The sequence below is a fragment of the Cyanistes caeruleus genome, chromosome 1 (genome assembly GCF_971803275.1).
Source record: "Cyanistes caeruleus chromosome 1, bCyaCae1.hap1.1, whole genome shotgun sequence".
Taxonomy (NCBI): Eukaryota; Metazoa; Chordata; class Aves; order Passeriformes; family Paridae; genus Cyanistes; species Cyanistes caeruleus.
The window spans coordinates 72,034,725-72,046,778 of NC_141701.1; the positions used below are offsets into that span (position 1 = coordinate 72,034,725).

The 12,054-nt window shown below is 36.6% G+C and overlaps 1 protein-coding gene across 5 annotated transcripts in view; it reads left to right on the plus strand.

Annotated features, from left to right (window-relative positions):
• LOC147655594 (semaphorin-5A-like) overlaps window positions 1–12,054 on the plus strand; it is a 61,913-nt gene that overhangs the window by 14,471 nt on the left and 35,388 nt on the right. The gene's annotated exons all lie outside the window — the stretch shown is intronic.

The window sequence follows — 12,054 nt, forward strand, 5'->3', positions numbered from 1 at the left end:
GCATCTTCACACCTTCATCTCCAAACTCCTACCAAATACCTGCATTTTCTTATCAATGGAATTTATTTAGCTGTAACTGTTTTTATTTTATGTAGTCACATTAAGAACTTCTTGTGGGTATGAAAACAGCTCAATGTCGTTATCTTTTATTTATTATCTTTATTAATTTTCTTTTTATATTTTTTCCCCCATAAGGATCTTTTCCTAGGCTTCTTAAGGAAAAATAAGAAACAAAGTAGACTACCTGTTCTACCTATTTTGGCCCATTGTCTGCCTTTACTGGTTTTAATGGTGTTCCCTTGTCTTTGAGCATCTAGAATAAAGACTTCTTTTCTTGAGAACTTCTATATTTTGGTGACAAATTCCTGAGTATCAGAGAAGGCTGTCAGAGAGAAGGATGCTTTACCAACTTGTCCAATATGGAAAAGAAACCCACAACACAAAAATCTTAATTTTCTCTTTGTGTATGTACAACTTCAGGCTACCTTTGCAACCCTGCCATGTCATGCATTGAGGCTTGCTAGATGCCAAGGCTGCTCTGCTGCTCCCCTCCTCATCCCAGTAGGCAAGAGAAAATACAGTAAAAGGTTCTTGGGTTGAGATAAGAACAGGGAGAGATCTCTTACTAGGTTGCCCATCATGGGCAAAACAGACTTGACTGGGAAAATTAGTTTATTTTATTTTATTACCAGTCAAATTGGAGTAAGGTAATGATATTTAAAACCAACTCATAAAAGAACCTTTCCCTCACTTTTCCCTTCTTTCCAGGCTAAACTTTATGGGCGTGGGCATGGGTGCTGAAGTCAGTTCATTACACATCATCATTACATCAGCAGAGGCTGCTCCTTCCTCCTCAGGGGTAGACCTCTTCAGTCCTCTCCTGCTCCTGCATGGGGTCCCTCCTACATGAGACAGTTCTTCATTAACTTACTCAACTTGGGTTCTTACCACAAGCTGAAGTTATTCAAGAAATGCTCCAGCATAGATGCCTTCCACAGAGTGCAGTCCTTCAGGGATAGATTGCTCCAACAGTGTAGTTATCATCAAACTTACCTTTAAAGTTTTATTTGATAGGCCAGAATGCTTATAAATGGCCAGACATTTCAAATTTAAAATCACAATGTGAATACAAAATACTTACACAGAGCAAATTGCCTTTTTAAAGAAAATAATAACACTAACACTTTTATTTTCCAGCTGTTACTGTCATTGTCCTGAAAATGGCAGAGTTGATGGTATGCTTACAGACCTGCCAAAATGAAGCCTGTATTATAAATCCTACAGTGTAAATTCAGGGCACCCATCCTGACCCTGACCTAAAATTTTGTCACATGAGTTTCACTTTTATATTCTAGCCATGGAACATAGATACAGGCAGTAAGTCTTTTCTGCATTGCTAGGAATATTAGAAATACAACATCATGCATTACCCATCCCTATTTTCCGATAAGTCAACATGGGTTTGTTTACATATTGCTTTGATAAGCAAGCACAACATTCCTAACTACTCAATGGCAAGCTGCAGCCTCAGAATCCTGGAGGCATGTGCCACAGTTAAATTTTCCAGTCTCTGGAATGTAACTCAGCTTGTAGCTTTTAGCTGTCTATGTCCCTTTTCTGGTGTGTTGAACAGAAAAATTCTAGTAGATGTCATATTCACTGAAAAACTGGGGGTTTTTTCTGCCCAATTTGATCACTGAAGTGTGAATCAATCCTTGATCATTTCCTTTTTTCCTTCCTCCCATAAATGACTTTACGTGAATGTTATGTCAAGAAACGGGGCAGAGCTGGCATGCAGAAATTTGATTTATAGCAAGATTTAGATGATCATTTCTGTGTATAAAGAGAAGCTAAGGATCCTGTGTGTACATTAAGTAGTAAAGTCTTTCTTGAAGAGCTCTCATGAGTATTGTGTTAATATATTATTATATGTCCAACTTGTTGAAACTCATAAAATGAGTTGAATTGAAATTTGAACTGTGCTTTGATTTAAATTTATCAGGAAACCAGACTCTATTCCTTAATTTATTTCCATTACCACAGTATTTTCTTTCCTATGATTTTTTTTTACAGTCTATAATCTCTTTCTCTTTTTGCATTCTTCATTAAGCTTCTAGCTTCCATGTTTTTAGTAGTGCCACCTTGCCCCTATGCAGTGCTTAGCCTTTCTGAAGAGACATCAAACAATGTAAAAAACATGTAAAAACATGTAAAAACAGTGTAAAATGAAAGACCTTTAATACTAAGGACTTTCCTCAGAGCAACAGAGCACAGTGTTCAGAAATCCTGAGCTGAAACACACAGGCTATTGTCAATTAAAACCTGATCTGTTTTACACCAGGGTATTGCCACCTACAGACCAGCTCCTATTTGAGGAGGTGCAAAGGAAACCCTCAGTTATTTTTGCTGTATCTTCCTCATATTGGAAACAGAGCATATGAACTCAGCATACAAGTAGTGCGCTTTTTTTCCCTAGAAAAATCTGTCTTACCAGGAATTGGCTGAAGATCAGAAAGTGTTTTCTTTGCAGACAAAAATAAAATAAAATGTAGACAAATTAAACATTTTGTAAATACTTTATATCAAACCAAGTGCATTAAAATGTCTAAAAATAGTGTTGTATGAGAGACATTGATTTATAGGGAGGTTTTTAGACTGACACAAATTAAATTGAAAATGTGAAATGGGAGGTTCAGTTCTGATGTGATTCTGAAAAATGACAGGCACCATTGGTGGACACAAAGGCAGGATGCAGATTTGCCTAAACAGAGACATGTTGCTTTTGGGAAGCTATAGGGAGTGTGAACTTCTGGGTGAAAGTTGTAGTCAGAGGCCATCGTGGCTTTGGCTATGGTCCAGGTGCTGCGACTTTCCCAGAGAAGCATACTTGGAAGGTCACTGTCCAGCACACAGAGACTTCCTGCCCTGCCAGGGGTGATCTCATCACTGATCCCTAATAAGGGCTCTTGACTGATTGCAGCTCTTTGGGCAACATGGAAGGAGGGATTGAAGCCTTGTGTTGTGTTCTGCAAGAAGCCTTTATTCTTGGTCCAGGATGAGGAGAGCTTCGGCTACTGTGAAGGGGTCAGGGACAAAAGACTCCAGATAGTCAAGAGGGAAACAGGTGTTTCTATAGGAGCATCAGGACTAGTCAACTGAGGGTTCAGGGGCACAGCAAATGGGGAAGGACCAATGGGGTACATAGACTACAAGGCATGCTGGGGAAGACTCCTTTAGTTGCCCAAACAAAGAAGGAACTCATCTAGGAGCTTTCCCTCCAAGGAACAGTTGTAGATTCTTTGTTAATTGGCCCACTGGCCTCCAAAGGAGTCCATATGAGAGACTCACATGCTTTTAGAACAGTTTGGAAGCTAGGTGAGGTAATCTACAGCATTTAAAATGGCAACAGAGCCATATATTTAGGAAATTGAATCCTGTGTTAAGTGTACATGGTTTGAAAAATTAATATCCACTCATGAGAAAATCACAGACAATTGTGTATTTTTAATTTCTTTTTGAAATTAACTTTCTGAGCATGTTAAGCACAAATGTGAAAATTTGTAGTTAATTTGAATCTAATTTATTATCACAACTAGAGGCAAAGTTTTCAAGTATCTGTTTCTATGTTTCTGCTTTTCAGTCAGCAACTTGTAAAATTCTATGCTATTGTTTTGATTGTCCTTTTACTTTTTGTGGTATTTTTTTCCCCACATAGCCAGAAGGCTCTAACACATGAGTTAAACTGATGCTTGCTACAGCAATTTAACTAGCTCAGGTGTCCCCCTTTAGTAGAGGTCATGTTTTCCCATAGCAGAGTTGGCAGAAACAAATATGTTGGCTTTTTGGTTTCAGTGCCTCCTTGTCCAGGTGATTACAAGCTATAACTGAAGATGATTTTGTGTTTATCTACTTGACTGTAGAAGCAGTGATTGAGATGTGGGCACACAGTCACAACTGTCAGCTCAGCTGTAACTTCTGCTCAGAGGAAAGGCAGATGTTTGCGGTATGATGACATATTAAATTGTGCTTAAGTGAAATTTTTATTCAGCTTGCTTCCACAGGCCTTGGTCAAGGCCTGAAAAAGATGTTTGTAGCACAATGGATTTTTTTTAACCTGCTTTCTATACCTACTTGCCATAGGAGGTGTCTAGGCTCTCAACATTACTTTAAAGGAACTTGGGGAATGGGAGTTTGTGGTTTTTTCTCTCTTTTCACTTACATACAGAGGAGTGGCCTTTGAACAATGAAGATATGGATTTTCATATGCACATTAACTTTCCATCTTTGAATATCCTCTGAGTAGATGATTGGAACTTTCTGGTATTTGGTGTTTTTGAAGATGAGATAAAAAACATCTGGTGCTGGATGGATCTGGCAACTGTATCTTTCAATCTTCACAGGGCTTCCAAATCCATATTCACATCCCTTACTAAGTGACTTCATTTTCAGAAGTGCAGATCACAGCCTTTCTGCTACCTCATCAGAAAGTGCAGTGATCAAAATCTCTGAACCTGTCATGTTCATGTGAATAAATCAATCTCCAATGGGTTTAAATAATTCCACAGTTTAATGCATTTCAGTAAGCAGTTCTGCTTTTTACTGCAGCTCCTAGCTTTGAACTGACAACTCTGAATTAAAGTTCATGGCTCCACATCTATTCAGTTTCTACCATTTCCATCACTTACACATTTGTTATTTAGTAAACGCTCTAACATTTTAAGTGTTATCTCAGGAGTGGTGACATTATTAGATTTTACCCTCCAGTGATTGATCTATCATTTAAGTCACCCTTTAAGCAAAAAATACAGTAACCAAAGATTATGATAATCAGCTTTTCAGAGCAAAAACAGATTTCAGCTCTTCCCAAAATTAGTTTTCTCAAATTTTGCTTCCATTTTTTTATAAAGTACTATTTATCGATCTTTATAATTAATGTGGGAAAGCCCAAAAAAAAACAAGTAAATGAGCTGCAATTGAATGCTAAATGATTGCATAAACAGATAATACTTTCACACTATCAGTTCAGTTTTGATGCACCAGATTAGTAGATACATTTTTTCCCTCATATTTTGATTCTAAAATGTGATAGTTCAGCTGAACCTAAAAGATTGTTTCATTGTAGAAAGTAAGATCAATGATGAACTGTAGGCTGGTAAAAGCATTACTTGTGATATAAGGCTGCACTGATTATATAATGAATGACTGAGGATAAATTAATAAGTATCTGAAAGATTGATATCTGGATAGATATAAAATAATAATGACTGTTTTAGTTTTCTGCATCACTTGGCAGCAGGTTTTTCACATGGTTGATTTTTCAGGTTTAAATATGATGGAGCTAAATGTGTCAGTGTGTACATTTCAAGAACTACTTTATAGCTGGGCCTAATTTGAAACTGCCTTGTTAAAGAGAGGAGCTATTTTGCTGCATTGGCACATATTGTAGCTAGCACTGGGTGAATCCAAGCATCAGGTATCTAAGAATCAAACTTTTTTCAGGTCACAAAGCAGCCAAGTAACTCTGGTGTTGCCTGTGGAAACTGAAATTCCTGATATTCTTCCACTTTTGGTGTTTAAAAATTTGTTGTTAGGGATCTCCTTTTACAACAAGAACATAGCTCTCTTTGTCTTTCTAGAAATCTATATGAAGGAAAACACGAGATTAAGGTAATTTATAAGTAATAAGAGATTTGCAGTGATTATGAAGCAGCACTCTTTAAAAATTCATGAGTTGATTACCTTTTTATGCCCTTTTGACTACTGAATTATCTCCTAAATTTTTTACTCTCAGTTAATAAATACTTGGATAGTCATGACTTCCAGCAGTTTAAAAAATATATTTTAAGTTAATAACTGTTTCAGCAATTTAGAAGATTTTTATCAGGAATTATAGGGCCTACATTAGAAATGTTACTCCTCTCAGTAAGTATTTGAAACTAGTTGCAAACAGCTGAGTTATTACAGCAAAGCAAATCACTCACTTTCCATCTGACTTAATCCTCCTTCCTTTGCATTTGCACTTGTAATGAATGAAGCCACGTGCGCAGATTGTTAGCATGGCCCAGCTGAGCAGTAGCTCCCTGAACTGCAGGAAGTCACTTTTTTCCCACTCATTGATCATACTTCCCAAAATGGAATTTTGAACAACCTCCTTTTTCCCACTTACAAAGTACTGAGTAATTAGGGAAACTAAATTTATTTTCCTGGTCTTTTCAAATGGCACATTCCTAGCTTTAAAAGTAAAATTGAATTCCCTCTCTTTAAGTTTATTAATATGTATTTCATGGCTGCTATTTAAATGCTGATTTTAAATACTGAAAAGATTAATTTTGATTAATTTACAAGTAACACATCATTTACCTTTAATGATATTTATATTTCACCATCTACTTGTCATGATGTTGCTCAGATTTTCGTCCTGGCTTTCCTATGGCAGTTGAGGCCTTCACTATGTCCAATACAGAAATCACTTTTGAGTCAGTTTTGGTAATCCGTGCAGTTATTTTTAGGTGGACAATCCCTTCAGCCTTGATTATTTATGATGCTATGTGTTGTGTTTGCATCAGGTAAGTAATATCTTATACTTCCTTTCTTTGTAGCAGTCTAAATGGCAACACTCAGTCCTCTTTTTTCAATTTATTTTCTTTCAATTGAATCCTTAGTCCTCTGGCAGGCTCTTCTGATTTTCTCAGATTTTATTGGGTTCATGTAGTGACATTCCCAGCTTCTTGACCCCCACTTTTGGTGGTTCCCACCTCACAGTGGAGCTGCTAGAACAAGAGGCATGTTTTTTATATGCCAGATTGTAACACTGTATACAAAACCACAGACAAGGTGGAATTTACAGTAAGATTCCTGACTATGAACTGGGGAAAATGACCACTGGACACCAATCTCCTTAGCAGCAATTTACCTGCAAAGCAGTCATTTTTGGCAGTAGCAATTTCCTTTGGGAAAGTTTGATGAGTTTGACATAAAATGTAGCTTTCAAGTGGGGAGTTACACAAATGGCTGGTAGAAAAAGGGAAGTGGTAGCTTTGTTCACTCCAAAATCTGATGGGTTTATGAAGAGGTGATGAAAGTAGGAACTTTCCTTATTAAAGTAAGATTAGGGATATTGAACTTAGGAGGGATTTGAGTCCTGAACTATCCTAATCCACTGACCTGCACACAGGGCCTTGGGCTCCTCCAGGGAAAAGGGACAAGTCCACACAAATCCAGCCTTTAATTCCTTTTAAATTGCCCTTTACATCAGTGGGGATTTTTCCAATTCTTTTCTTTAAAATACACAAAACTGAATCAAAAAGTTGTGTGCAGTCAGTATTTGCAGACAAAACCCACATCTTTTTGGTTCAGAAGAAACTTATTTTTCTCCCTCTATCCATCAAAATATTTTTAAAACTTATTCTGGACACAATTTTCTACTTTACATTGCTGCAGGATTGCACCTGCAGTAAGCAATAGTCTCTGCAGTCCTGGTTCCACTGGAATCAGAAGAACTCCTCCTATGGATCAACTGAAGCAAGAACACTGTCTATAAACTAGTATCTCTAAGTGTGGTTAAAATACAGTGGGGATCTCAGAAATACTTTTAGGGTTTGTTTTCCAAATATAGCTGTGAAATTTACAGGGTAGAAGATATTTTTTTTAATGGATTGAAATTAACAGGGTTTGAGTGTTCTTTCATGTCATGCTTTTGCCATAGTATTGTAGCAGCAAAATTACTCTCAACTAAGGTATATCTAATGGTATTTGGTTGAAGAACCTGGCTTTTTAAACTGTGGAATAAATAGAAATATGATCATGGACTTGTCATTTGTTTGTTTTAGTTTGATAATGCTTCTTTAAATAGAAAAAACTTTACATTTCTGTAGTAAAAATAAATTAACTATTTCCTTTTTAAAGTTCAGTTAGTGATTTTTCTGGGGTTTTCAACCACTGGAAGATAAATTTTATCTTTCTTTTGGTTCTTGGAGAAAGAGAGGGTGTATTAGTCCTTCACAAAATTTACATTTTGATGTGTAAACCCTCTACATGGGAACTGTTTTTCTCTGGAGTTTTATAACCCTTTTGCATTTGGCTTGGCCTTTGCTTTTTCTTGCATGTGAGAGTTATCCTTTCTTTTAACTACATATTGCTGTCACAAACTCAGAGACTGAGAGATGGCTGAGAGACTGAGGTTCTCATATTTTACATCCCTGTCTTGTCTCAGGTGACAGACATTCTACACCATTTGACTTATGAATCAGCAACACTCTTTTCTACTGGTGTCAATACCTGAAGAATTATTTTGGGCTAGTCAAATTGAAGTTCAGAGTAATGAAACAAAAAGTAAAAATTTCTAAGTACTTTTTAATCAATTGATTGTTTGGTGATTCAAACAATATTTGAGAACTAATACAATATATTTAAAGAAAATCATAAAAGATAACTCTTGGACTGAAAATATTTAAATGCACTGTCAGTGTTGATTTAGCTGCTTTGTTTGTCACACTAACAGGTGAGAAAGAAAAACACAGATGAACTAAAGAAGTGCATTCCACATAGACACACTACATGCATCAAATAAATAAGAGCTTGTCAGGAGAAATCTCTCCATAATATAAACATATAAATGGGAACAGAACTCTGTCTGAATTCTGGTTTTAATGAAAAAAAAGGTACTTCAAATGTAGGTAATATTTTGGTCTAGTTTTTTAAGGAGATATCAGAGTATCATGTTTTTGGTTAATTAACATCAAATTTAAACTAGTTGTAAAAATCTCAGAGATTCTCAAAATTTTTAGGAATTTGACTAAAGTAGCAATGCAGAGGCAAAAAACATTTGTCAGTTCCGTGTCCTCCAGGAGAAAACAGTGAGTTTTGTTGCTTTGTTCAGCGCTATTTAAAATAGTCCCCTCTAGTTTGAAATTACATTTTACTTGTCCTTTTCTAAAATAATATAACCAAATAATTCTAAATAATACTTAGTAAAAAACATGATGTTAATATCCTTTTTCCATTATGCAAAAATACTTGGGAATATAAAATGCTAGCTTGACTCCATCTCTCCCTTCAGTCTGTGGAATGTCAGAGGTGGAGTTTAGCAGCTGCTGTCTCCGTTCCTCTCAGCAGCACTATTGAAGCAGAGTGCTTCACTGCTTTTCTAGCTCTGTCTTACAACTGAGATGAGACCTCAGTGTTCCATCTGAAACTTTTATTCATCTGAGACTTACATGTGTTTACTTGATTAATGTGCCCATGATTCTAGCTTGTAGAATTGCTTTGGAGAGGCCCATATTCTTGAAATCCCTCTTGGGTAAATCATTCAAGCATTGGACAAGGTGATAAGAGGAAGATAAACCAAGCTAAGGTACCAGTTTCCATACTCCCCCTCTCTTACCTCTCTATTCTTTCCTGATAGATTATGTCCTCATGCTAGCATCATTTATTATATCCATGTGTAATCTGGAGTATGCCTTTTCTCTCCCCCTTTCCTCACTTCCACATCTGAGGTAATTCAGGGTAAATTCATTGTTCTGCTTTTACCAGAGTTTTCAGCATCAGATCACATCAGTGTTCTCAACAAGCACTGTGTGGTTTTTGATTCCTCCACGGCAGATGTGGTAGTCAGTAAAGCAGTGCAGCACTCACTGTTTGTGAGAGCAGCCAGTGGGCTCTGCCAGGTAATTTTTAGCACCAAAACTCCAAGGAGTCATCCATTCTGGCGACAGTCCTCTGAATTTTCTCTTGGAGAGACTATTTACTGCTGTAAATATTCTCTGGTTAAACTATATGCCCTTTTGTTTCCTTAACTTTCTGCGCCATTCATGGTTATTATCCAGTGTTGAATAGACAAGCATGATAGCAGTCAACTGTCATATAAAATTATGCAGCAAGCAAGAAGAAAGGAAAAACTTACAAACGGTCTTCACAGACACTCTTCAGGAACATTTTTCTTTCTATACTGGTAACAGTATAGGAGAATGCTTTCTGTCAGGGTGCAAGAAGGGACTACACATCCTGAAGCACACTGAACACTGCCAGTCTGTCTTTCTAGAAGCAAGGAAACTGATGTGTTCATCTCAGAAGTGTATTAGGAAAGCAACATTCAATATATTGCCACTAAATTAACTTCTTCCTCTACTACCTATATTTATTTGGCAAAGGCTTCATTGCATACCTCCGTAATTCTTCCAGAATTACATATTCTGCTTTACATGACGCTCAGCTTTCTATGCTATGTCTTATAAAGAAAGCTCTCATATTTCTAGTAGCTTTTGGTTTTGACTGAAAAATATCAGTACAAAAATCAATAGTAAATGAAGAACTGAAGCTTTTAGACTATCATGACTATATTGAAATAAACATTGTAGTAGCTACTGTACTGGTTGATTTTTTTTCCAGGTTACTTACTAATAGAAAAGAGTTTGGGTTTCAAGATGTTTGAAAGTAATACAGCACATCTCTTTTTCCAAGACATTTATCTTTGCAACAGAAAATAATTTGATTCAAAAATCTGAAATATGTTACAAATGTTAAATGGATTAAAAGCTGGTTCACTGACAAATTGAAAAATGTGGTGTCAATTGCTGGGATGTGTCTAATAGAGTCTGCCTGAAACCAGTTCTCGGGTCAATAGCACTTAACATTTTTATCAACAGTCTAGACAGTTTTATAAGACATTTTCAGTAAAGCTTGAACAGGACAGAGATTGGTAAGGTAGTAATTAATATATTAGATAATTGCAGAAGCTAATAAAACATATTTTAATATTGCCAGATACTAACAGCCTCCTGTGTGGGCTAACAAACTAGAGGTAGTTGTTAAGCTGTGATTTAGAAAAGGACAGGCTATCAAAGATAACTGTGTCTACTTAGACTTTTTGTTAATATTGTGGAAGGAAAAAGCACTAATGCAATAATGTTCAATATTAAAGTCAGACTGTCAGACATATGTGGTGATTTGCATGCATGCTGTATTGGTATTACTTCTTCTAGAATGCCAAGTCATATTTTGGTATCCAGTCTTAAGGAAAATCAGGAAATAGGACAAATTGAAGACATTGGGGTGCACAGGACCTGGAGATCAGGTTTTAAATCCTGCTTAGATTTAATAAGTTGAGCTTAGTTTATCATTATGTATGCATACTTGGACATGAATTTTTTTTTGTAGGTTTGGGAAACACTCTCAGCATCATTGATAAAGGCACAGCAAAATTCAGTGACTGAAAAATTAAATTAAGGGGAAAATTCGGCCTCATATTAACTTGCAATTTGTTAGCTTTGCGGATTTCTAAATAGCACAACAGCTGATCCAGGAAGGTGATATACTCATCAGTGCTAGTCATCTTAAAAAAACAGAAAAAAGAAAAGGAGAGAGAAAGGCAGATTTAATGATTTATTTTTTTATAGTTCATATGCTGCAAGGAGAACAGTCATACATGTTCTGTCCTAAGTCTAAAACATACCTGATTTAAAAAGTTGAGTCCTGAGGAGGCACGGAGTAATTACTCCCCCTGTCGTACCTAATACCAGATAGTTTGCTTGTTCTTTGCTGTCTTCTGAGACAGAAACCAGAGCAGGCTGACACTTGGATCCCAGAAAGGTAGATCATCTTTCCTAAATGGTGCCTGAGTATGACTTGTGATTGCCATAGAAGTGATCGGACAGGTTTTAAGGTAGGAAAGGACTTTGCACAGCCCTCAGGAGGGAACAAGAGTAGTCCAGCTGAAGCCTTTGGGCTAAGAGCTCTTTATTTCTGAAGTAACACAAAACTGTGAAAGTTTTTGTGACACAAAATTGTCACAAGTCTGTGTGGCCTGAGAAATTGAGAATCCTCAACATAGTGGTGCGTTCTCTGGTGTATCACTGTATTAGTGGGACAGGGACTCCTGGGTATTTCTTTTCCAACTCTAACAGATAGAAAAATTAGAGAGGCTTTCAGATAATAAACTTTCAGATTTGAAATTGTACACAGATTTTAAATTAAAATATGGGTTGAAAGTTATTGCTCTAAACCTAACTGGGTATGTTCATGAGTTAAACTGTCTCTGAGAAGAGGTAGTGAACTGAG